We start from the raw sequence: 10,949 nt of genomic DNA, 5'->3' as shown, positions 1-10,949 counted from the left end.
TCAACCATCATTCTCAAATCAGAATGAAAAGCTGGAATCTTCGGATCTCCACACGAGCGCTTCCTGCCCGTGAGATCCAGTGTGAAATGATTAGCAACAACCCCTGAATGTTTGACTACGTAAAATATTAATTCCAACCACCCAATCTCAATTTTTGTTTGGGGTGACTGGTTTCCATTTGGGGAAAATGTCAGAGCTTTATATCCATTTATCTGAGGATACGTGTAGTTGTTGTTGTTGTTGTTCAAGACTAAGTGAACACACGGGGCACCTGGGTGGCTCAGTTGGTGAAGCATCTGCCTTCGCCTCAGGTCATGGTCTCAGGGTCCTGGGATCGAGCCCTGCGTCGGGCTCCTTGCTGAGAGGACAGCCTGCTTCTCACTCCCCCTCTGTCGCTCCCCCTGCTTGTGTGCTCGCTCTCTCTCTCTCTCTCTCTCTGTGTCAAATAAATAAATAAATAAAATCTTAAAAGAAAAAAAAAGACTAAGTGAACATCCCCTGATGCTGAGGACGCCCAGGACTGTAGGCTAATGAGTAGGCTTTCCTCTAGCCTGTGTCTTTGTAGGGCTGCTTCCCGCTCATCAGCTCACCAGTGACTTCCTCAGAGAGGCCTTTCCTAAGTCCCTATCTGAAAACCTCACACACACACACACACGCACACACACACACACACACACACACACACAATCACTAGCTACCACAACATCCTGTTTTTCTTTATAGTACTACTTACTATATGAAATCATGTTGATTCCCTTCTCTGTTCCCCTCTCCTCCCAACATAAGCCCCATGGCGGCAGTCTTGTCTGTTATTACTGACCTCGATACCCTTCCTGTCTATCTAGGTGCAGAAGTGGTACTCAGCAGATGGGTTTTTGAACAATGGAATGAGAAGACTGGCGAGTAGAATTGCACGAAACGATGCTGGCACTCACTGGAAACAATGAAGGAGAGAGCGCAGGGAGAGATGGGAGTGCTGGGGAACACAAATGCCTGTGTCCAATGGAGAGTGCCTAGGTATTCACTGTCTTCATGATTTCACAGCCAATCCCAGGAACATGGGGAAACTGTTCCAGTTACTTTCCAGGGAAAGAGAAACCCCATGGTTGCTAAATCAGAAACCCAGAGGATTTACTAATCTCTAAAAGACAGGACACGCCTCTTGCTTACTTTTCTATTTTATCCTTCAGCTTAAGTCTGTTTCTGTTCAGTGGACAGGTAGTCGCCATCTTTCTTTTAATAGTCCACAGAACAGTTTACTATCCATCACAGAAATCTGACCGTTCCTCTTTCCAGCCTGACTGATTTCAGCTAGCTCTTCTTTCTTACATTTCATTTTGAGTAATTCTGTAATCATCGTGGTGCCTTCTCTATTGATTCTCATGTTGGGGCTCTGGAAAAGAGAAAACAAGGACACAGTGTAGTCACTATCAGCTTGTATGGGCCTGTTAGGCTTTGAGCTTTCTTGGATTTGCAGCATTTGCACCTCCAAGGCTCCTCTCAAATGAACAGTTCACAGCCAGCATCCATTTTCACTGTTTGCTCTGAATGTTATTTCAGTAGGTTCTTAACAATATGGTCCTCCTGAATTTCTCACTCTGTGGGATTGGTATCTCTGGGATTAACAGACTGTGACTCCCTTCATGTGCTCTCTTGGGGCTGGGACTCCTGAATGAACATTTGTTTTTTAGATTTACTCTGCTCCTCAGAGACAGTCGGAATTGATTTTTTTTTCTTTTCCTTCCAGCAATCATTTACTACCTTTCTTCAAATATAATCAGTCTTCTCTACAAGGTAGTGAAAACGAAGTGGAGTTTGCATGCCATTAACTCCACAGTTGCAAGTTCCTTCTCTGATTTAAGTCAGCCATCTTGAATGATAGCAAGGTGTTCTAAGAAAGGACTGCCTTGAGCAGGAAGGGAGAAGTGTATTTATAGGATAGAAGAGCCATCGTATGAGAAAGTCATGACTAAGTATATCTGACTAGTGGAAGGGGAGAAAACATTTTTCATTTTTTGTTTATAAGGACATTGGAGACTTTATTAGAACCTAAGTTTTAACCTTTCCTATCATCAGGAAAGACATCTAAAGTTGAAAATACATAATATTTGTGACAACTGGTAATGGAAGAAAGATTTGCAATACACGAGGAAGTGTTTTTACCTCCAGGATAAACAAAAGGCCTCGCAAGGCTCTTAGTCTGACCACATCCAATTATTTTTTTCATACCAAAAAGAACAACTGTGAAATTGGTTGTTAATTTGAAATAGATCACGCTCGGGATGAATGTATGTATTAGAAACAGTTTTATATCATGGAAAAGTGTTTAATTATATTGTCTGTCATTTTATTATCTATTAAAAATCATTTTGACTTAACAGAAAGTTAATTAACTTAACACATAATTATTGATTACCTACCATGCACTGAGCATGATTTCAGGTACCAAGGTACAGCGATAAACAAAATTGTCAAAATTCTACTCCCACTCTAGTGAAACAAGGCAATGACTATAATAAAAGAAAAATGATATGGGATGCCTCATACGATTACTGCTGTGCGATAACAAGTAGAACCAGGTAAGAAGGATAAGGACGGTCGGGTGGGAGCAGAGAGTGGCAGGTTGCGTTTTGAATTCGGGTCTTTGGGGTTGTCCTGACCAAAAAAGAAACATTTGGACAAAGACACGGTAGAGATGGGGGAGTAGTCAAGTGGCTCCCTGGGGAAGAAACACTCCAGGCCGAGGGCACCACTGAAAAAAAAGTCCTAAGGCTGGATCAGGCCTGGGACATTCAGGGAAGCAATGAGTGGGAGAGAATTCGAAGATGAGGTCAGAGTGATAACAGGAAGCTGTGGGAAAGTGCGAAGACAGGACTAACACAACACAGGCTTCTGGTAAACCAGAAAACTCAAATGCAGACAGCCTGCTGGGAAGCCTGCCCTCCACACACTCTGGCCTGATCCAGTGGGAGGCTTCCTGTGGAGACCCAAGGTCGTAGAATTGCTTTGCCTTAAACACTGCCACGTTCTGGAACAGGTCTTCATCAGCAGTCTTCCAGTGCTGTGTGGTGCTCCAAAAATGATCAGACCAGCTAAAAATCTAACAGACCCTGCTAATATTCATTAAGTATCATAAAATGCCTCCTTATCCTAGCCTTGGGAGAAAAACCAAAACAACACCAACCAAGCAGCAGACGGACTAATAACTACAACCACCATAAAACTGTGTCTCTTAAAAGGCTCCCATATGAAGCCCTGCCATCTTTTTATATACATGTAAGCGACTGACTTTATCAGTACATTTCTTGAAGAGCTGTTTTGGGGTACTGAGTCACTGAGGGCTAGTTTTGATAGAAAAGATCTATAAGGACAACAGGCAAATCGGCTCGGGTGGGATTGCTGAAAGAATACAAAGACGATGCCTGAAAGGTCAAAGGCACTAAACAACTTTGTTAGTTCCGAATCCTGGCGGCAGGCTGAACATCTGACTCCCAAATGGTCTCAGTCAATAAGCTGGTCTTGACAGCATGAAAATCTGTTAAGCTTTGCTGATCACTTAATCATTTTGCCAAATGATTTCTCAATCTTCATATTAGGCCTCTAAGATGAAATGCATATGAAAACTACTCATCAGACTGGAGTTGGATCAAGGGATCAATCCTGATTATACTGGTGGCAGAAAGAAAAATGGAAGGATAAGCAAGTCCTCTTGTTTTTGGTGAAACAGGAAGCCCCAAAGCAGTGACCCAGCTGAAAAGGTGATCTTTGCAGTCGAGTGACTTGGCACAGGGGAAATTGTGAGAGTGGTACTAGGATCAGTAGGCTTGATACAGACGTGTGTTCATAATGTACAAGAGGTGTTCCCACTGGCTGGTTACTTGGTTCGTCATCTTTTCATTTACATCTGACAACGTTGAACTTTACTTGAATCCAGTGCACCTGGAAAACATCCAGATTCAGAAATCCCTGACCCTTTGGAGTTCCAGGAAAGGGGTTACTGAAAAGAATCACGTGTCCCCACGTGACTTAGAGAAGACTCAGAGATGACCCCCTTGTTGTACCTAGGACCAGGCCAGACACAGATCTACCAGATTCCCATTTGTTGTTCTATAAATGATGAGCTGAACTATTCATAGCCACTGACCCGTCTGCACAATATACCCGCTAACCTGACTTGATCAAACTTGGATCTTCTCTTCTTCCCCCAGGCCCAAGAATTGTATCTACCCTCAGCCAGCATTGCAATGCAGAACGATCCCTCCTTAAGGGCCCCTCCTAAGACAGGGTAACCTGACCCAAAAGGAAAACATTTCCTGCTCCACTGCCTAATCATGCCGCTTACTCCTCCCACTCCACCCCGTCTGGTTCTTTCTTACCTTGTTTATCCTTCCCTATGAAAGAAAATTCCTTTCTGCCTCGTTTTTTTTGGAAACACTTACAGATCCCGTGGTTGGAGTGTCCTCTCTACTGCAATAGTCTCCCTCCCCCTATTACAATAGGCAACCTCCCATTATGGCAATAATCCTTTTAAGCAAAGAATCTCTTTACCCAGCTCCACCTGTGGTTTTTATTTGGCACATCCCAACAAAAGGCAACAGAACTCTGAGAACATAAAATAAAAGAACATGTTCTTTTTGGTGAATATCTAAAGCCCTGCCAATCCTTTACTAACTCATAGACTGATTTTACCAGCTGGCTTCTTGAGGGTAAGTCGGTTTTGGAGGGGTGTGTGTGTGTGTGTGTGTGTGTGTGCGCGTGTGTGTGTTTTCGTGCTCCCATGCCTGTGCCTTTGGGTAGGGGTGTGTAGGGAAAGCTGGCATGAGGGGAATGAAACGCCCATAGACATTATCCTGGTCTGAATGTTTGTGTCCCCCCAAATTTCATATGTTGAAACCCTAATCCCCAAAGATGTTATATTAAGAGATGGGGCCTTTGGGAGGTGATTAGGTCATGAAGGTGGAGCCTTCACGAATAGAATTGGTGCCCTTATAAGAGACTCCAGAGAACTCCCTAGACCCTTCCACCATGCGAGGACACAGGAGGGCACCAGCTATGAACCAGGAAGTGGGCCCTCACCAGCCACCATACTGAATCTGCTGGCTCCCGATCTTTGCCGCGGCACGTCCGCAGCGCCAAAACCGCAGCACCCTTGATTCCTCGACTGGGGAGGACGAGGCACAGACATGTTAGCTTGCGAAAGAGAGCGCGGGTGCAGGGGACGATCGCCACGAGTGATCACCCGGAACAGCTGCGACCTCGCGTATTTTTTGGCAACAATCAAAGGCATTTACAATCACAATCGATCAAGGGAGTGATCCGTGTGACATTCTAGTGAATAGTAGCGCATCACGGGGAGGGTCACGGGATAGTGGTGCATGATCACGGGGAGGGTCACGGGATAGTGGTGCATGATCACGGGGAGGGTCACGGGATAGTGGTGCATGATCACGGGGAAGGTCAGGGGATAGTGGTGCATGATCACGGGGAAGGTCAGGGGATAGTGGTGCATGCCGCGGGCCATCGCCAAGCCAAGAGCAATCAGGTTTCAGCAGTGTTCTGCCCCAAAACAGCTGGGCGTTCCCGACCGCTTGACTCTTGACTTAACAATGAAGCCCGCAAGGTCACCAGAAACATGCCTTCCTATTATATCCCTAACATAAGTCTTCGGCCAGTGGCCGCTGCAGATCTTGGACTTCTAGCCTTCAAAGTTATGAGAAATAAGCTCCTGTTGTTTCTAGGCTCCCCACTTTGTGGTACTCTGTTATAGCAGCCCAAACGGATTAAGACAAACTGCTCTTGGCTTATAGATATGGTAAAGAACAAAAATTCAATGGAGTCCATTTGAAGATCTAATTGGCTTTATTAAGCAATTCATGAGTGGAACAGCATCCCATCTAGCAATAAAGAGATGGTCTGAGTTGTACAAAATTTTTTTTGTTTTTATAGGCAGGAGCATAGGGGGAAGAAGGCAGGAGGGTAGAGCAAGGAAGTTATCAGGAAAACAAAACAAAACAAAACAAAAGATTATTTCATCTTCTTTTGGGGTGGGGAGAGAACAACTGGGTTTTTACCATGCAGATGACCTCACTAGTGGTGATCCAGAAATTTCAAATTGACTGTTACTTAAAAGGTCATTCCTGGGAGAGGTTGAAAGTGTGATTAAGTCTTGGTTTGCTGTCCTGAGGGACAAATGACTCTATTTGGGGCTTGTTGTTCCTTTTTCCAGAGCTAGGGGCTCCCCACACTGCACTCCTGATGCCAAGAGGGGAAGGCTGCTGGAGTCAGATCCCCTGTTTGGGGGGGAAGGGAGGTCTCAGGTGTCTCCCACAATCCCCTCATCAGGGATCCTCCCACAGTGCCCCGGATGGCAAGGCTAAGGAGACCCGTGACATCTGGCCTCGGGGGAACAGGCAAATCTGCTATGGAGCGTGGTGGAATTTGGCATCCCTCTGTGAGTCCCTCAGAAGTCTCCACCGGTGGCCTGGTTCATCCCAAGTCCCCAGACCGAGATCAAGGTGTGGAGATGCTGAGTCGCAGGGGCCCACCTTGTTTCTTTTCTAACAGGTGTTGATGACCCTCCTCCTGTCCCATTTCAGACCTGGGGACATTCAGTTCCTGAGAGAACAGAGTTTAGACTTTCCTCATTTTTATAGTAATTTAATGCAGAGTTCTTTTGTGTAGACTTTAACATATATTTAATTTGTTTAGTAATTAAGCACTTACACAGCATAACATTTTTTCAATGGAATTTTGAGCCATTTTCTTGCTAATTGTGGTTTTAAAAAAAACACAATGTCTCTAATTTACCCAATTAGGGATTACACTGCAAAATATTTTAGAGAGTTGTTCAAATGATTTGTTGCAAATTACTTCTCGGGAAAAGATAACGGCAGTCCTGTGACTTCAAAAAGATGCCAGGCGTGTGTATATCACGAATGCTGTTTCTTTCGTGAGCTTTTCTACCAACTTAAATTCCTTTCAAGGGGTAAAGAAAAATCAGTTGTATCTCAGAGCTTTGCAATTCAAACACCATGTCATTTTCTCCTGTTGTGGTTACTGTATCAAACTCTCTGAATCCACAAATCCGCTTTCATTTTTTGTGATGTTTGTTATATTCTTTAGTTAATCTTCCACTTAGCAGTTGTAATGTTCTTCTCCAGACTCCTGACATTAATGTAGCTGAGTTTAAGAGCTCACTTCAGCTTCTGGCAAAGAGATTTCAAATCTCTCTTACACGAGGGAGTGGTGGTCCACCAAATTTGCCTTAATTTGGGGAATTATTATTCAATTTTGTAAAAGATATCCCAGAAGTTAACATAAGAAAAAGCATAAATCAATACCCACAAATGTCACAACCTAGAATTATGTGCCAATTAGGGAGAAATGTGATTTCAAAAGGCCACTTAAGCAACCTAATTATTGGTCACCCAATGGGAATGTATCAAAATAAGTTAAAATAGATAAGATCAGTACTAACACTAGGTTCATCTCAAAAGGACTGACAAGGGCAAAAGCAAAGCAAAAAGAATAATGAAACCACACCGAAACAGTATATGAAGACTGACAAGGAAGGAAATTTCAAATCAATCAGTTCTCTTCCATGAGACTGGAACGCTTATTTTTTTTTTTTAATTTTATTTTCAGAGAGTGGGGGAAGGGCAGAAAGAGTGGGAGAAAGAGAATACCAAGCAGGCTCCATACCCAGCAAGGAGCCCGATACGGAGCTTGATCCCACAACCCAGAGACCATGACCTGAGCCCAAATCAAGAGTTGGACGCCCAACCGACTGAGCCGCCCAGGCGCCCCAGACTGGAACTCTTGATGCTAGTGTATATCTGTGACACGGAAAACAAATAACTCCAGCAAAAGAAACAGTTGGCGTTAAAGCTTTATTCCTCATTGTTATTATTCTTAATTGATGGCTATTTCTCTGCGGTATCGGTAGTAGAGGGCTGTAGTCCAGAGCACAGGCTCTGGAGCCAGACTCTGTGGGTCCAAGTCCCGGTGCCATAGCTTTACCAACAGTGTCACTTCGAGCAAGTCACTCAACATGACTGCACTTCCTTTTTATCATCTGTAAACGTACATAAGAGCCACTTGCCACGACTGCTGTGTAGACGGACTGAGTGAAGACCATGCCTGACCTGTGTGTGGTAAGCCCTCATGACTAACTTGGCTAACCTCATTAGCATATCCCCATCCCTTTTATCAGAGACCGAGACACACAATAAAAGAGAGTCAGTAGATACTCGGAATTCTAAGCAATTTCAGATCATAGATGTCTATGTTGGTTTTCAATGTACAGGGACAAATACTTAAAAGGAATAAAAGTGATGACTGGCAGAGGAAGGAAGTCTAAAATGCCAACCCTTCACAAGGGCAACAGAGAAGCTGACAAAAACTGTCAGATCCAACTTTTCTGGAACTCTGGAATCTAATCTAAACTTCCAATAACCAAGGAAATGCTTAACGAAGAAAAAGACTGCTGAATTTTGGTGAAAGAGCTCTGTGGCATTTCAACGTACCCCATTATCATCTCCTACACCCCAGTGTGGCAGGAGCTTTGAATGGCATTCCAGGTGAAGGCTGCTGGTACAAGAGAAAGCAGTATGGATTTCCTCTCTCTACTATGTATGTTTTGACCTTGCCTATGGCTCCCTGAGGGATTGGAGTGTTTGCCTTTGTTTTGCGGATCTCAGAGCTTCCCCAGGACCGAGGTGGCTCCCTGGGCAGTGTTTGTCAAAAATAGTTATAGGCAAATGTCTTAGGTGTTGCCGCCCCGGACAAAAGGTGATGGTTGGGGTAAGAAATGTACCAAAAAAAACTTAAGAAGGAAGAATCTTGCAAAGAAAATACTTGGAGAATAAAGGCTTCGAAAAACTCCCACGAATTCTAAAGACTCGAGAAGTCTACACGAATGCCTAGGTCAGAACACATTCTCAGAAATGACCTGAGAAGTCCTTAAGCTCTCTCTACTGGCCAACCTTCAGGCTCTGTACAACCGAGAAGTGAAGGCTAAGGGAGGGTTTTAAACTTCCTGGCTGAGCAAATGCAGGAGTGCCGCAACACACATCTGATCTACAAAGACTGGAATAATCTTTGGTTTGGTTTGGTTTGGTTCCAGGTACTGAAGGAAAATGCTCTTAAATCACTAGCTACAACTCAGCTAATGGAACAGAGACTTCAGCTGGCTGTACACAAGAAAGAATGCAGATACTACAAAATTAATTTTAAAAAGCCAGCAAACAAACAGCAACGACCACACAAGCAGCAACAAGAAACCTTAAGGAAGGGGGAGAATCGAATTTTCAGAGTTGCCACATTATACTCTTCAAAATGTCCAGTTTTAAAAAAAAAGTTCAAAAAAATTATAAAGCATGTAAAGAAACAAGAAAACATATCCCATTCACAAGAAAAAAGCAATTAATAGAAAATACCCCTGGGAAAGCCCAGCCTAGAAACACTTTTCATAGGAAAACAATTATAATACTTCTCTAATACAAACAAGCCAGAGTTTCTCTTCTTCTGTCTTCAAGTGTTTGATGCATGCATCAAGACATCCTTGAATTATCTTAAGCCATTGTGGTACACTTGATTTTTTAAAAGAGAACCTTTTCATTTAAAAGGTGCTGAATTTTATGTTTCATTCTTCAGATTATCATCTTTAGATGTCTTGACATAAAATTCATCAGCAGTTTGAGGGAGAGGGTTTTGCAACAGCAGTTTCCACTGACATTTTTGGGGGATCAATACAAATTAACTCAAAGAGCAGATAACACATTCTGTCACTGTGTGCCTGTCAATTAATGGTACTTCCGAGAGTTAAATTATTTCAGTGTTCAGGGGAAGAATTAACAATGGAAAGGACTTGTTACTGTTTTGAAATAAGTTAGTTTCCCTGTCTCACTCTAATACATCTAGGCACGTGTTTTCTTTTCTTCTTTCCTTTCCTTTTTTTTCTTTTCTGTATGTATTTTCGATGGGCACTCTTACCAGCTCCAAAGAGAAGGACATTAAAGTGATGGAAAATGTTCTGGAACCACCAGTAGTAATGGCACATACATACATCATAGTTGGTCAGTCTAGAAGATATATGCTATATCTGAAAGTATTTAAGCAATCAGAAAAGACATAAGACCTTCTGAGATCCATGATTTCTACTACCCAAAGTGACTTCTAGAGGTAGCTTTTGTTTGGAAAAATGATGATATTTGCTGTGTAATGATAAATAAGGCCCAAGAATCAGATCTGTCACTGATCACTTATAACTGAAAATCTTAAATCCAGTTTACAACCTTGTGGCGTTCAAAGACTCATACAATCTGCTTCAAATTTACTTTACCAGGCTCGTTTTTAACCATTGCCCCGTTTGAAACTTTCACTCTAGGCAAACTGATCAAATTACTGTCTCCCGACATGACTTAAACCTTTCCAAGTCTACACCTCTTTTCAGAGCACCCCTTTCTGGCACATCCTTATCATCCCCACTCCCCAAATGTTGTCTTCACTCCCATTCTGACTCCCCTATTTCAGCCTGATAAAAGCCTAAGGCTTCCAGAACGAGGTGTCACTGCCATATCCTCCCTGTAAAAGAGGTGTGCGTCTTTCATTTGGCACGAGACAAAACCATGTAGTGTTGGTTTTATTTCAATCTAAACTGGAGGAGAATTCTGGATACCTCACTGAACATCATAGCTCTGGAATCATTTGCTCTTGGAGAAGCCAATACCATAGGCTTCTATCTTGCCCTTCCTTGAGCAGTGAACGAAGCCATTCCCTGATAACCTACCTTCTTTCTGCTTACAAAGACTTTTACTATTTTCTTAGTTAATACATCAGCTATCTCTAATCTTACAATCATTCTGTACATAGAGATGAAATGTTAAGTGTCAGGATGTCTAGAAAGGTGTGGAAAAGTACAGTGCTGGTTCGTAGAGGACAGCCAGAGG

General features: G+C 43.0%; 1 pseudogene; it reads right to left on the bottom strand.

Annotated features, from left to right (window-relative positions):
- The window catches only part of LOC103672867, a 95,332-nt pseudogene extending 90,045 nt beyond the window's left edge, over positions 1–5,287 (bottom strand).
- Positions 5,288–10,949: the final 5,662 nt, after the last annotated feature.

The sequence above is a fragment of the Ursus maritimus genome (assembly GCF_017311325.1).
Source record: "Ursus maritimus isolate PB19 chromosome X unlocalized genomic scaffold, ASM1731132v1 scaffold_X1, whole genome shotgun sequence".
NCBI lineage: Eukaryota > Metazoa > Chordata > Mammalia > Carnivora > Ursidae > Ursus > Ursus maritimus.
This window is presented reverse-complemented; position numbering and strand designations above follow the sequence as displayed.